This window comes from Clytia hemisphaerica, unplaced genomic scaffold (genome assembly GCF_902728285.1).
Source record: "Clytia hemisphaerica strain Z4C2 unplaced genomic scaffold, Clytia hemisphaerica genome assembly, whole genome shotgun sequence".
Lineage (NCBI taxonomy): Eukaryota > Metazoa > Cnidaria > Hydrozoa > Leptothecata > Clytiidae > Clytia > Clytia hemisphaerica.
Window position 1 is genome coordinate 20,823 of NW_027104206.1, and position 16,808 is coordinate 37,630.

Genomic DNA, 16,808 nt, shown 5'->3' on the forward strand with positions numbered 1-16,808 from the left:
TATTTGCACTTTTGGCTAATTTACCATTTTTCGAAAATTGAAGTTCGAGCGAGAATGTCAATTTTAGGCCCTCAACTTGATTTCATCGATTATTTCGATCTGGGAGGGATTTATTGGTTTCTAGGCTATATTTCAAGCCCTAGTGGACCATTTTTGAACTTTTGGATCCTCAGATCCTAAGGTCCTAAGTCTTAAGTCTAGCGTTAAAACTCAGAGTTAAAACTCTACCCTTCGAACCTACTTTAGAGCACTTACAAATCGATTGTGGTTTCAAAACACCCCGGTGAATTTCCCTTTTGTGCCAAGTATTTTGTCCCTGATTGTAAGCTCGGACTAGATTTAACATTTATTACAAACGTCTCAAGCATATAATGCCATTTTTGTGAAAGAAGTGAGCCATTCTTAGCTTGAGAAGTAAAATTCCATGATGGTGATATTCTTAGCATTATTCTTAATTTTTTTGGCCATTTTCATCAAGTGTATTCTTATATAAAAAGAGCGTGTATCTATTTGAGTATTTTTCCAGTTATATTTCCTGGATTTTTTATTTTTTTATGATGAATTCATAAAATTTCACAGATTTCGCAGATTCTTTAGGGCACCCCTATCCTGTGAGTTTTTTCGGGACGAGATGGAGTTTTTACAAGCCCTCATTTGATTTGGTTGGTCGTTAACCAGTAATAAAACAATTTTGTTACTTTTTCTATAGAACGCGTCATCTTTATTACCTCAAATGACCAATTATTAAAGTATCTTATAAAAACTCCATCTCATCTGGTTATTTCCCAATTAGTAACCGGGGACATATTTCATGTGGTTTTTCGGCCTATTTCATTCAATATCACTCTTTGATTTTTTCATTCAAAAGATATTTTTGATCAATTTGTTTCCATTATTTGAAATGATCAGTCAAATAATTCAATACACGTTTTTTTTTATATAAACAAACTATATAAGAACAGGCTTCGAGGCCCAAAAATTTAAGAACATTCTAAGAATATACTAAGGCTTTGGAGACTTTAAAAACATGCAATTTCTTAAGAAATTACATCAAAATGCTCAAAAAATGCTGAAAATAAGAACATTTTAAGAATATTTTTAGGCTTCAAATCCAAAAAACTAAGAACATCCGAAGGCTTCGAAAATTTTTGACGTTCTTATAAAAAAAAACGTGTATCTCTTTTATAAATGCAGATAAAAAACAATTAAGATTTTAGCCTCTTCGCATCCTATTTTTGGATGATAAAATACACCTTTTCGACCGTAGCCGCCAATTGCCGCGCGGGCATTTTTTGTCCGCTTTATCCCACTAAAACCGTCCCAGTCCTTTTTTCGCACCTATAGACAATAGAAAAATGTGTCAAAAAAGGATTGGATCGAGTTTAGTGGGATAAAAAAGGCACGCGTCTGACCGCGCGACTACGGTCGAAAAGGTGTATTAGAATACTTTTTGCAGAACAATCTCATATATATTTGACATCAAATAATATTATTTTCGCCTTCGACATAAAAGGTTGCATTAGTAAAAACAGCCCCTTCTCACAGACCCACTGGAAACCCTTCCCACTGGAAAAATTGGCCAAAATATCGTCCCCAGTGAAAAACTATAATCCCTAGCCATAAAAAACATGGGAATATCGATCTCCATTGAGTTTCAGTCCGTTATTTCTATCCCCACTGGCTAATAAAATCCCACCGGGTCTGTGAGAAAGGGGTGTGTAAAAGACAACATAGATCAATAAAGCGTTGGGTTGGGTGAATATTAATGTTAAATACTCTGAGGGCTAAGTAAACGATGTTTATTTATCGACTGGTAACTCTTACACTTTTTTTATAAGAACCAGTAAAATTTTTCTGAGGCGCGGCTATTTTTATTTTTTGGCACTTTGAATCTCAAATATTTTATCATGTTCTTATTTAACCCAAGTTTACTACGATTTGGGCCTCATTGTTCCTATAAAATTGTTTTTATAAAAAAGTGTATCCAGACTTCAGAATTTCTAATTTTAAAGAACTGTCTACCGCTGATACAGTCAATATAATAAATGTTTCCATCCGGATTTCCACTTTCACTTTTGATTGAATAGTAAACGTTTTTTTATAAGAACATCCAAAATTTTAAAAGCCTTCGGATGTTCTTAACATGTTCTTATTTTGACCATTTTGTGAGTAATTTTGATCATTTTCCTAAGAAATAGGGTGTTTTTGAATCCACAAAGCCTTAAAATGTTCTTAACTTGCTCTTAACATTGTGGCCATCGAAGCCTTCTGTTCTTACATGGTTTGTTCTTATAAATAAAAAACTTGTATTGATGATCAGTCATTTCAACGTCGATTGCTCAAGTTATGACGTAATGTGAAAGCAAATCCTCTTTCGGCTTTCCTCATTACAATTTTCTTTTTTAATTTCCGTTGTTAGCCATAATTGATATTGTCGACTATCACTAGCTAAATGAAATATCGCCAAATTATTTCCGAATACAATTTCAACATCTTGATATTTTTCGGGACGAGATTGAGTTTTTCCAAGCTCTTATTTGATTTAGTTGGTCGTTAACCAGTAATAAAACAATTTTGTTACTTTCTCTAAAGAACGCGTCATCTTTATTACTTCAAATGACCAATTAGTGAAGTATCTTATTAGAGAATATTTCACTTGTGCTTTATTTTGAAGCTGATGCATATTTGAAATGTTGTGATGTTGTACATATTGAAGGATACACTTTTGGGACTGTTTGATTTTGTTTCTTTAATCATTTTTAACTCGATCATAACCGGTTTTGGAAAGGTCATAGTGAAAACTTTGGCCTGCGAAATATGGCTATTTCCCTGTTCTTATTGTAAGACAATGTTTGGATCTTAAAGGTTTTGTTTTTAAATAAGAGTGATATCGTTTGTTTACTCATCAATTTTAATTCACAAGCTTTTTCACATTGAATAGACCTTTTCATAAATTACGCTAGGAACATCACTTGCCTCGTTTTTAAATTATTGCCATGGTGATCAATTCCCAGCGGATTTTATTAAAACTACTTTCTATTCATCAAAAAATCATTTCATGTCTCAAGGGTCATAATCACCATGGTAATTGTTTGAATACGAGGCAAGTGATGTTCGTGACGTAATTTATGAAAAGGTCTATTGACACGGATTTGGAGCAAGATTGCTCAGAAAGAAGAAAAGAAAAACATTTTTTTGCTTATATCAGCATAACATTACGATTACAAGACACTGTCCTGATATGAAACGGGAACACTTATGTAAAAATAAAACCTTTAACGCTATATCGTATTTTTACTACATACTTTGACCCTTAATTTGCTTAAAATAGCTCAGACTTTTCCTAAATTCTTTTTATTCTTTAGTATTTTTGAGCCTCATTCATTGTTCTTAATAAATTGCTGAATATAAGAAAGGGGCCTCTCTAGCAGTTTTCGTGATTGCGTGATAGAAACTTTTGTCTATCGTGATTATATACGTGATTTGGAAATCTTCGTGATTGCGTGATCAGAGGTCAAAACGTGATCGTTGTTTGAAAGATTTTTGAGCCGTGATGCGTGATTTGGACTTTTTTAAAGGGATGCCTGAATATCCAAATTTTTTTGCTGATTTGCGTAATCGAGATTAGCTGGGAGACCCGTCTACTCTGTTCGCGTGATTTCGAAGTATAGCATTTAGTTACAACGAATAATAATATAGAAATAACAGAGTAGGTATAGTTTTGTAGATGCCAAATCTGGTCGCAGAATTCTATTGGCTGTTAAACAATTGTTGAAATCACGTGATATTATTGTTTTGATTGCGCGAACCTGATTGGCTAACCTTATCAACGGCTTTTTTGGCACGACATTCAAACCAAATGTAAACAAATTCGAACTGGATCAACAATACCATACTCTCAATAAGTAGCTTCTGATGGGATTTTTGCTTATGTGGTGTAAATCGAGATTGAAGACATAATAATTGCCTGATATCGTGACCAGAGTTACTATTGGGGGAGCCTCAAGAAAAGAGTGCGCTAGAATAGGAAGCAATGAGTGCTGTCAGCCATTAATGCGAGTGGAAGCGGGTGGTTTGCAACATGGCGTGATTGGGACTTTTTGGCGTGATGGCGTGGTGGCGTGATATGATTTCAAAAAGTACGATATTATAAGTGTAGTAAGTGATTGATGAAATAATTTTCTTGATTTGATGTAGCCCGGGGTCCACTTAAAGCTTTTGGATAGACTGGATGGCGCGATTAACTTCACTGGGCTTAGCGTTATAAAAAATGGTCATAAAAGCACAGTTCAGCCAGAAGTATACTCTAGTCTAGATGTGGTGCGGTGTTGAGGGAATACTTTGGGCGTGATAGCATGTTAGTGTGTTAGTTAGTGTGATAAGGGACTTCGTTTGGGGGGAGGGACGGAGGGGGTACTTAGGCAAATGGAGGGTATGGTATGTACCGCCCTTAAGGGTACCTTTTTTGGACGTCCAAAGTCCCGCTAAATCTTTTTACCCCCCTAAAAGATCGAAATTTGGTCAAAACCGGTCAAATTTGTCCCGCAAAGGTCGTAAAATTCCCAAAATTTTCCTTTGTTTTCTCCGTTTTAGTCCCGGTAAGGGTCCAAAGTTCAAAAGTCAGGCGGCACCCCCCGTAAGCTCGCAACCCTAGTACCCCCTCCCTCCGTGGGAGGGATTATACTTGAATTTAAAAAGAGCTTTCACATTATTTGGGCAGTATGTACAAAACAATCTTCATGCAAGGACAAATTTGAATTATTAGTTGTTTTTTTGGTTCTACGTTAGTATACAATAACTTGGAGTCACTTTAAATAATTCAAGAAATATGGATATAGGTCGAAAAAAAAAGGAACAAAAATTGGGAGATTTTTCTAATTTTTTATTTAGGCTATATTTTGGGTTATTTTTGTTTCATGATAAATTGGTTTACAGTCGTTTTCAATTTTCATTACAAATTCGTCTCTAGCACCCAATAAAATAATTTTAAAGAATTGTATAAAAAAGGAAGGAATTTCATATTTCTTTGACCTATACATCAACCCTTGTTTATTGAAAGTGATTATCAGAGGAGCAAAAATGCTTATAGAAATCAGTCTAGGGGGTCATTTCTTTCAACTATGACATTATCGATAAAATTTATAGAACTTAACAACTTTTTTTTACTTCGATCGATGTAAAACGAAAGAAATTGTAAAGTATGGAAAACGTGTACTGGGAAAATCTGATATGAAGACTCGTGGAGAGTGGTCAAAGGAACTTTCTGTACACTTTGCTATTGTTTGATCTTCATTTTGCGCTTGTTGTTTTGAAAACGAAATGCGGCTTGTAATAAAGGTGTTAAAACACTATCTTGTGAAAATAAACAAAATCAATCCAATCTTTATTTCTGAAATTTCAAGCAACAGAATTCAAGTGTTTTTTAAAAAATAAATTCACTTCTCTAAACGAAAATGGCTGGGTAAAGTGTGTCGAGGTGCGCTGAGTTTAATACAAAGTTATTGTAAGTTTGAGTGAAGCGTAATTTCTATAAAATTGCATTTTTTTTATTAAACTTTGAATGTGGTAGAATTCTTGTGTCGATCTTGGGAATTTAACTGCAATTTAACCTATTAAGGAGGTTTCTGAAATACAATTTTTTTTATATAAGAACCAGTAAATTTTTGCTGAGGCTCGGCTGTTCTTATTTTTTGGCACTTTGAGCCTTGAATTGTTCTTATTTTGTTCTTATTTTTTCTAAGGTAAAAAACAAGTTTTGGCTATTTACTTTACTACTGTATTTAGAGGATTTTAGAAACCAGTGATTCTTTTTGCTATAACTCTCTAGCTTCAGCCTCTCCACAAATTGTTCTTATTTTTTGGCATTTTTGAGCCTCATTGTTCTTATAAAATTGTTCTTATAAAAACTAAAAGTGTACCGGTACATATCGGGCCTTTCTTCTACCGGTATTCCGTTATTGTAACTGTATGCTAGATACCGAGTTTATGTATTTGCACTTTTGAGGACGGCAGAGTGACTGAAGCAATTTGGAACAACCCGCAGTTCTGATCCGCATTATCGAGACCGGTAAAAGTGCTGATTTACCGTCATCCTCAGGATGGTCAGGATCTAGTCAAATTATAACCGTCGCAGAAAAACACACATACATAAACTCGGTTATATTAGACGGGAAGTTATGTTGATATGAGTATGACGTAAACTACACGTTTTTTTTTATAAGAACAAACTATATAAGAACATAAGGCTTCAAGGCCCAAAAACTTAAGAACATTCTAAGAACATACTAAGGCTTTGGAGACTTAAAAACATGCAACTTCTTAAGAAATTAATTCAAAATGCTCAAAAAATGCTGAAAATAAGAAATTTTAAGAACATTTTTAGGCTTCAAATCCAAAAAACTAAGAACATCTGAAGGCTTCGAAAATTTTTGACGTTCTTATAAAAAAAAAAACGTGTATTCATGTTTTTTTCCGTTGATTTTAGATGTTGATCATCATTCAATAGTATTCAAACGGTTCCGATTATTTTCAACAGTTCGGTTTTTCACCCAGTACCTGTAATTGAGAAATGTTTTACGAAAAAAAAAATAGCATTCTGGTATTTCAAAGCACATGATTCGGAAGTCCCCCAATTATTATGATACTTGTTTTTTTATGAGAATATCCAAAATTTTTGAAGCCTTTCTTTTTGAAGGATGTTCTAAACCTTTTGAGTTTGAAGCCTAAAAATTTTCTTAAAGTGTTCTTATTTTCACTCTTTAGAGAGAATTTTTTTGCATTTTTCAAAGAAATCTATAGTTTAATAATCTTTTACAGTTTGTTCTTATAAAAGGCGTGTATTTTATTCTGTTACTGGAAGTTTTCGTGCCTCGTTATCGACCGACGGAGGCGGTTTCTTTCATAGTGGTACGCTAATCTCGTTTTACTTTGTCTACCATTTACTTTCGGTTTTTTTAAATAGATTACCCAGGTGTTTCTCTTTTTTTTTTCCCTGGATGTCTTTTATTCGGAATTGAATAATCGAGACATGAAAAGTGACTATATTGGAATCTGTTTTCAATGAATAATCTAAAATGTACTGGAGATGACATGTAGGCGTTAATAATGTGCGCGCGCTCTTTCGCGAGCGTGATGCGTGATGGAAGGCGGTCGTTTCAGTGTGGTTTACATCCACACTGTGACCTAGTTTAAATACTTTTAGTAAGAAATGGGAAGAACCTTCCCGAACGGGAAATTAACTTGACTCCCGAACGGGAAGATCTTCCCGCTTTTTTACTTACCTAGGACTTTTCGATCGGGATTAAACTTCCCGTTTGGGAAGTTAACGCAGTTTTTTCAAAATTAAACCAAATTTCCACGGTGAAGTTTATTTTTCTTTTGGTGAAAAATCTTAAAATTTGATGCTTTATCAGCTCCAAAATGTTTCAACTTTCGCCGGTAATCGTACAGTTTCGCCGAAGATTCAGTCATTTTTCATCTTCCCAAAGAGGAAGAATCTTCCCAATCAGGAAGAAAAAATTCGCCTAAGTTCTTCCCGTTCGGGAAGTTTCTTCCCATTTCGGAAGAATCTTCCCGATCGGGTTAGTGGCACAGACTGATAGATAAGACGAAAAATGCATTTCATAATTTAGAATTAACATTGCTCCTGAATATGAAGCCCCTATGAAGCTCATAATCTCTCGAATGTCATTCATGTTCAGATATTATCTTTAAATTATGACGGGTGTAGACTAACAACATCATCTCCATGTTTTTTTTATAAGCATAACGCTTATAAGCATATGAAGGCTCAGATTTGCAGATTTCCTAAGCATAACATAAGCGTATACGCCAGCCTGAAATTCTTTTCATGTGGTCAATTCATTTCTGTTCAAAAAGGTTTGGAAGTGGTCAAGTAAAAAAAGACTAGCCACATATTCCACTGCTCCAAAAATCTAAACGCTTTTTGGATCGAATGTTAACAAAATTTATGAGATTTTATTAAAGAAAATGGGTCGGGTATCAAAAGCATAATAATCATAAGCATATAATAAGCATATGCCATGCCTAGATGCTTTGAAAGCTTAAGCATAAACTCGAGCCTGACCAAGGGGCAGACACTTGCTTATAAAAAAAACATGTATTTTTAATTGACATAACATGTGGTCAAAATTAAACGCGATGCATGTTAAATGACCATTTAATTTAATTGTTTTCATCCTCTTTTACATAGTTAGTACTAGTATACATGCAGCCAAAGTTTACGGAGATCGCTCTCCGTTAAAGCTCTGCTTTAAGGTATGATTTGAAATGTGTTAACTATTTATACATTTATCAGGTTAGCCTGTTGACTATTTTTTGTTTTGCTGTTTCTTGTTAATTGACTGATCCTCCTATATCATAAACCAAAACCAGATGTTATAATTTAACAATGGTCAGCTTAATTGACTGACCCTGGGTTCAAAAGCGTCTAGGTCGACCAAGCAATAAACAACAAAAATATTTCGGCTATTAGGTGGTATGCTGCCGGGAATTTGAATTCTGCTTGTTGTAGTTTGATATGGTGATATAGCTTAGTTCTTAGCTTGACTTTTCACCCAACTGGCACACAACGTTGTTTCAACGTTTGTCTAACGTAATATGGACGTTGTGAACGTTAGATATACGTTGAAACAACGTTGTGTGCCAGCTGGGCAGTGATATACTGAGAACCTTCCAAATTGTAGTACCTTATCGGGGAAAAGTGACGAAACTTTGGCCAAGTGACAAATATTTTTCCCCGACGAAAATTTTCCCCAGCCTTAATGTGTTTACCAACTACCAGCAAGTGACAAATATTTTTCCCCGACGAAAATTTTTCCCGACGAAAATTTTCCCCGACGAAGTTTTCCCCGATAAGGTATTCTGACTTGATACAACCTGTCTATGTGACCTTGCGAGAAACCTTTAGCCAATGGAATGAGTTTAACAACTTTAAACATTCCAGTGATATCACTCCCATAGGTTTACACCTTCCCAGTCTTTTTATCGCACCTATAGACAATATAAAAAGGTGTAAAAAAGGATTGGATCAAGTTTATGAGGATAATTAAATGATAAAGGAGCACGCGCCTGACCGCGCGACTACGGTCGAAGAGGTGTATTTTTTAGAACAACTTTTTGTGACTTTGGAGGGTTGCAGACTGTGGTGCCTAAGCTTACAACCGGAAAATGTTAGTTAAACGGTACCAGCGTGGCACAAATAACGTTGAACAACGTTTCAGGTTGCTCGTGTCCCCAAGCCTTTAAACAATTGAATGAGTTTGAATTGAAGCATTCCAGTGCTATCAATCCCATAGGGATTTTCTTAGAACAACTTTTTGTGGTTTAGCTGTTTAGCGGGTTACAGTTTATAACCGGAAAATGCTAGTTAAGGGCTCTGACCATAGTCCAAAAATTGATTTCGGTATTTGAACATAAAAGTTATATTTCAGGTTCCTTAACACTTTTAACAATAAATTGCCTTTATAGATTGCTTTTTAATCGAATCCAGTAAGAGTAATTAAGAATTTAATTGCAAAAATGACGTTATGAACTTTAAAAAGATGTTAATAATATGTTGCATCACCCTCTTTTACAAAAAGTGCTTAGTTTTAATGGATAATTAACTTTTTTGTTTCAAAATTTCTTTACACTGTCCGCAAAGAATTGAACTATTTTAAATTTTGCGGAAAATTTTTCTAAAAAGATGTGTCAAAAGTTATGACTGTTTTTTTAAGCAAAATCCAGATGAAAAATTGATGAAAAACCACTATTTTGAAGATTTCGAGACAAAGAAGCATTTACAAAAATTTTCCGCAAAAATTTTTATTGTTCGGTAAAAGATGCACCATCCACTGCGAAAAATTTTTCAAAATGTTTTTTCTTCGCCGAAACTAAGCTCTTCAAAGTTGAAATACTCTTCCTCGCAAAAGTCTTCATTTTCTTCTTCATCAAATTTTTTCAATGCAATTTTTGAATTTTCAGATTCAAGAATAGTTTGTCTAACAGAAAATGTATAACATGCCATAGTTTTGTTGGTTACATCAGTCAGAAAACACATTTTAAACACGGCAATTATGAAAAATTCACTATGGTCAGAGCCCTTAAACCATAGTCTGTATAAAACCCTGGTCTGGAATCCTTTTGTTTCTTCCATTGTTTCTTACTTGAACTTGCGATGAGAAACTAATTTGCTTTGCCTACTTTTTGATCATGTGATCGAATCTTAAACCAGAGATTAACGGAAAATGCTAGTTAAACGAATGGCTGTACCAGCGTGGCACAATTAACGTCGAACAACGTTCATCTAACTTCCGCAACACGTCAGATAAACGATAAACCGACGCTGTTTCCTGGCTATGATGGTATAAAATTTGAATGCAACATTACTAAAATCCTAAAGCTGGGCCGGTTCGTCTAATTAGACTATAACTCTCACCATATATCTACAATAATATCAGAAATTCAGTGTCTCAAAATACAACCTTATCAATAGGTAAGCAAAAAGTATTTATAATATTCAATGGGTAACTTAGCTTTCTGAAGCAAAAGACCGCTATGAAATTGTTCTCACAACAAAAGAAAGATAGCTCTCATAGCGTGCCTAACAAAATACTCTTGAGTCTCCTACAGCGACACTGCTTGTTTTAAACAAACATTACATCGGAGGTTATTATTATTAATCAGTGGTATAGTAGGCAGATAGTGGAAAAGTGTCTATAGATATGGAATCTTGTTAAAGGACTTAACCTCAATTTAAGAGCTATTGATAATATCCCCTATAATCCTTGCTGATCTACACGTTTTTTTGAATAAGAACAAACTATATAAGAACATAAGGCTTCGATGGCCAAAATATTAAGAACAAGTTAAAAGAATATTTTAAGGTTTCGCGGACTCGAAAACAGCCAATTTCTTTAGGAAAATGGACAAAAATACATAAAAAGTGGGCAAAATAAGAATATGTTAAGAACATTTTTAGGCTTAAAACTCCAAAAGTTAATAACATCCGTAGGCTTCAAAATTTTTGGATGTTCTTATAAAAAAAACGTGTATCAGCTTAAGTTAAGTATTTTGTCTTTGTTGTTGAATAAAAAATCTTGTTTTAAAACAGGAAAAAATCTTTTTGCAAGATAGGTATAAGCTATAGCTACGGTTATTTTTAACGTGTATTAGATTGATGCATTTAATTTTCTGTATGCTTATCTGATCTTTAGAAACATTCTTATTGTTTTGAATGGAATGGTTTGAATTCGAGTTTAATTTGATTGATATCTAGATGATGTTATCGTCCGTTACAGTGATAGTAAAGGCGGGAAAATATGGCGGTATGGCGTTATGGTGGTATACGGAAAAACAAATCGACGCGAGAGTTCCGAAGAACGATAAGACTGGCAGACTCTACCGACTGTAAACTCTTTTCGCTTTCGGCAAAAAAGCCCGTTTGCGAATTTTTTCGGCTTTCGGTTTATTTCTTAGATAGCGATTTGTCTTAGACTACACGCTTTTTTTATAAGAATGGTGTAAATCCATTTCATCATCGATGTTCTTAATTTTTTTGGGAAAATCATCCTAAAAATATTCTTGCAGCATTCTTAGGTTAGGGTCCTAGTTCAGACTAGATTTAACATTTAGTACATACGTCTCAAGCATAAAATGGCATTTTTGAGAAAGGAGTGAGCCTTATTTGGGGGTAATTGACAAATTATAATTGAAAATGCTCTTAAAATGGTATTCTTAGCTTGAGTAGCAAAATTCCATGATGGTGATATTCTTAGCATACTCTTAATTTTTTGGCCATTTTCATCATGAACATTCTTATAAAGTGTATTCTTATAAAAAAGCGTGTATAGCATAGTCTAATTTATTTAATGCATTTCAGTGCCGTAGGAAGCATTTTTATATTGGGGGGGGCTGAAGTTTAGTGACACCGCGAGGGCCAACCATTGTTTGGCCCGAGGGGGGGGGGATTTTGAAAATTTGAGCTCTAGATTGCTTGAAAATGTACTCAAAACATGCACTTAAAAGACAATTATGACAAATTAAAAAAGAAAAACTATTTTTGAAAAAATTATTGGGGGGGGGGGGCTCCCAGTTACTACGGCACTGCATTATTTTTATTTAAAACACATAACCGTAGTTAAGATCGATTGATGTCGACGCTTATCTCATTAAATTGCGATTGTTTGATTTGATCATATCTAAGTTGATTTTTAACGTATTAATTACTGTTGCGACACATTTTAAAGATTGCAGTAATTGAAAATTGGGCTAAATTTCGGCTAAGCATTCTGTTAACCATTTTATAGAAGTGATCGTGTGACTGAAGATATTTTACACAAACGCCGGATTGAAAGTAAAATCTATCGCTAGATTTAAAAAAATGCAGTCCTTAAGGGCTCTGACCATAGTGAATTTTTCATAATTGCCGTGTTTAAAATGTGTTTTCTGACTGATGTAACCAACAAAACTATGGCATGTTATACATTTTCTATTAGACAAACTATTCCTGAATCTGAAAATTCAAAAATTGTATTGAAAAAGTTTGATGAAGAAGAAAATGAAGACTTTTTGCGAGGAAGAGTATTTCAACTTTGAAGAGCTTAGTTTCGGCGAAGAAAAAACATTTTGAAAAATTTTTCGCAGCAAATGGTGTATCTTTTACCGAACAATCAAAATTTTTGCGGAAAATTTTTGTAAATGCTTCTTTGTCTCGAAATCTTCAAAATAGTGGTTTTTCATCAATTTTTCATCTGGATTTTGCTTAAAAAAAAAAGTCATAACTTTTGACACATCTTTTTAGAAAAATTTTCCGCAAAATTTAAAATAGTTCAATTCTTTGCGGACAGTTTGAAAAAAGTTCGAAACAAAAAGGGAAGAGGGAAGAATTCAAATTTATTGTCGAGGTGTGTCTGTTAGAGAAGGGTAGTCTAGAAATGTCACTACACGCTTTTTTTAAAGAATATTCATGATGAATTAAAAAAACATCATTCTTATAAAAGTGTGAGTAGCGTGTAGTATAAATCTGATCTGAGTGTTGGACGTTCTTAAAACATGTTTAAAGCCGCTGCACCTGTCGCAAGTCGGGGACTCCAAATGACATTACATTTTTGTTGGGCTTTTGGGTAGTTTTTAGTGTTTGTATGTTTGTGATTGCCGTGTTTATGTTTCTGCTTAACGAATAACTGAGTCAATCATGTGTCAGTTTGTGGAAATGGAATAAGTGAGTCGCGAGGAAAAAAAATAATACAAAAAATTAAAATCTGACGTCAAATAAAGGTTTTCCAAATATTTTTCTTGTGTGATTTTATTTTGTCAATTTTTAAGGAAAAATTTTATCGCACCATTTTGGTAGTTTTAAAAGTTGTGGTTACAAAGGGTGTGGTTGATGTGATTGACTTTTCGATACAGTGTTTAAAGTTTGGCGAGGTCTATGACATTTACATGGTGGGTAGTATTAAGGATTATGAATAGCTAAGTTGTTGCCTATTTTACTTCTTTGATAGGGTCAAATTCCGGGGAGGGGGTACTTAGGCAAAAATGGGTCAATCACAAAAAATATTACTTGTCTTTACGTTTTATTAACCGGAAGGGGGTATTAGGCAAAAAGGAGTATAAGATACAATAGGGCCTCGATAGCAAAAATATTCAGAACAAGTTAAGAACATTTTAAGGAATTGCGGTCTCTAAAACACCCGATTTATTAGGAAATCACTAATTTACTGAAAGCTGAAAATAAGAACATTTTAAGAACATTTTAAGAACATTAGCATTTTTGATGTTCTTTATAAAATAAAATTGTATATACATCTATTTGATAGAAATGTAATAAAATTCATGTTTTTCATAATTTTCCATGTAATAGTTAAATTCAAAGAAAATTCCTTTTTCTTTGAAAATTTTCCTTTTCTTGATAAAATGTGACTTTTGAGTTGATAAAATCTTTATCAAATTGATTGATGAATTTTTTGGTTTTGGACTAGTTTGGTCGAAGTTTAGCTTTAGATATGAAAATTGGAGAAACTTGGTAGGGAGATTTATTCCTGTGTATCTTGTATTGGACTCTTCCAGGAAATGTTCGTACATTGGGGGGGAGGGTGGAGGATATAGTGTTCGGGGGTAGTGAAAAATCTACAAAATTTTCCTTGTCCGGGGGTCAACTTGCTCAGTTTGGGGGTATTTTTGCTCTGTTCGAGGGTAGTTTTGAGTGTTCAGGGGGTCAACTGAAGCTTGTCTAGGGGTGAGATCTGTTGTCCCGGGGGCGGGGTCAAAATTCAAAATGTCTGGGGGTAAATTTCCAAAGAATGTTATATCCTTCCACCCCCCCCCATTATTCAAATTTCTTCTGGAAATGCCTATTTCTTTCTAACATGGATTGAATTGCAAGTAGGAAGATTTTATCGGGATTAGGAATTTCAACCCTTAGGTCGGTCGAAAAGGTGTACTTGACCGTATAAAATCTTTCTTAAGTTAAGAAATTAACTATTTTTAAGGAGTTTTTTTAACAAAATTGTATAAGTCTACTAAAAAGATGGGCAATTAACGTCATTAACCTTTAAGAGCTTGCTAGATGCGTGTGTTCATCTGTTAACCCAGGGCCACTCACACAACTTTTCAATTTTACTTCCGTAAGCACTATCAGAATCGTAAAAAATGGAGCAAAAGGGACTGAGTTCGAGTTTGGTATGTGTTCTTTCTCAGAACGTATCCGTGTTGGGACAAGCTGGAGTTTTTACAAGCTCATGTGATTTGATTGGTCGTTAACCAGTAATAAAAACAATTTTATTACTTTTTCAAAAGAACGCGTCATCTCTACTTCGAATGACCAATTAATGAAGTATCTTATAAAAACTCCAGCTCATCCCATCCGTGTTTGTGCACGATTCAACCTTTGACCGTGATTCGCTTAACCCTTCATGAACTTTTGGCATTACATATACGTCTCTCACATAACGACAAAACCCGAAAAAAAAGTTTCTCTACTCTACTGAAAAGTTTAAATCAGAAGAGTCCCTCTAAAGGTAACTTTTCCACTAAAACTTAGTCTCACCAAGTTTGAGTCCGGTTCACAAGTTATGCAGTTCGTACATACCCGATATTCCTTCAACCCCAGTTACCTCCTAGACTATTAACTGTTAATTTATGTTTTCCAGTATGAAAAAATTTCAAAAAGAAAACATCATAACTGCTGTCATAGCTTGCATTAAAAGTTGACAAGACCCCCGAAGAAAATCTACCGTCAAGGTTTAATAAAAGGTATGATTATTAAAATTTTATATTTTAGATAATTTTTAAAAGTTTCTAATTTAAATTACCTGTTAGGTTATAATTAATTCATGTACATTTTTTTTTTATTATTATTATTATTACTAAACAGAAATACGGTTTCAGGCGCGCATGGGCCTCTTAAACCGATCGTTTACAAAATACTTTCTTAAAATAAAGCTTGTCACGAGGACTTCCTCGGACTCTTATTACATGATCCTTCTCTGACATCGCTTGATTCATTTCGTCCGCTTTCTTTCGCCACTCTTTAACTTGTTCGCGTTCGGATTTGGTTAAATCGTCAGTTATGCTAACTTTGTCGTACTTTTGATATCTCTTTAGTTCTCTCAACTGCTTCATAAATCTGTATTTAAAATGAGTGTCTTTAAACACAACTTTGATCGGTCGCATGTCAGCAGACTCCTTTCCTATACGGGAAATGTATGTTGGCACTGTCTTGATGTTGACGTCGCTCAGTATCTCGGCTACGAAGTCATTATCGTTTTTATCTTTGGTCTCTTTAACGCCATGGATGATAATGTTGGCATCCCTAGATTCTTTTCTTTGTTCTTCAATTTGTTCTTCGACTTTCTCGCTACGGAGAAGCCGTTTGATATTGGATATGTTTAATTCGTTGCTGGTTGTCGCCATCTCAGCGTAACTTTTTGCAGGAATTTTCTCTTGGTCCGTTGTAGTCTTCGCATTTATGGTTTCTTCGATTTTGTTTACGAGTTTTGTTTCCAAGACGGAAAATTCTGTTTTAATTATTTCGGTTACTTGATTCTTCTCCCTTAGATATCCTTGACATCTTGCTTGCAGCTCCTTAACAACACAGCTCAGTCTCCTCTCATTCTCACTATTGTTTTTGTGGCTATCGGCGCAGCTTTTGATTCTTACTGTACATCCATAGAGTTTAAAGACCAAAAGGCTAAAGCAGACCCTTCCTCGACCTTTCCAAAGCATTTCCCATCCAGGACTTCCATCTCAAGCCTTGTTTGTATACAGACCCAGTATCTACAGCTAATTTCAAAATTTATTGCCGTAGAGGGTCTGTTGTCATTTTCTTTTCTCAATTGAGATTTTTCAAACCGATCGCTGCGATGAAGTGTTGGCGAGAGGGAGGAGACGATACGTGTTGTGCAGCTATTTATAAATCATACTTCATCGCAGAGGTCTCCGTACGATAATTTATTTATCAAACAGACAATGCGCACACAGTGTACTACAAAGCGATAAACGTGAGATACACTCTGGCACAGAGTATCTCAAGCCTAGCTTCGCGACGGAATCAAAACAGGACGAATTTGAATTCGAATCCCGTGTATTAGCGAGCTGCTTGTTTGTATCTTCTCGCGAATGTAATGTGATCGAATTCGTGCTTCTGATAGATATCCCAGAGCGTTGTTTCAACGTTCAACTAACGTTATATGGACGTTGTGAACATTAGATAAACGTTGAAACAACGTTGTGTGCCAGCTGGGATACTGCCATCGGTTTTGTAGAGGTCTGTGATTCAGACTTGTATATTAGAGAGGCTCCAGGAT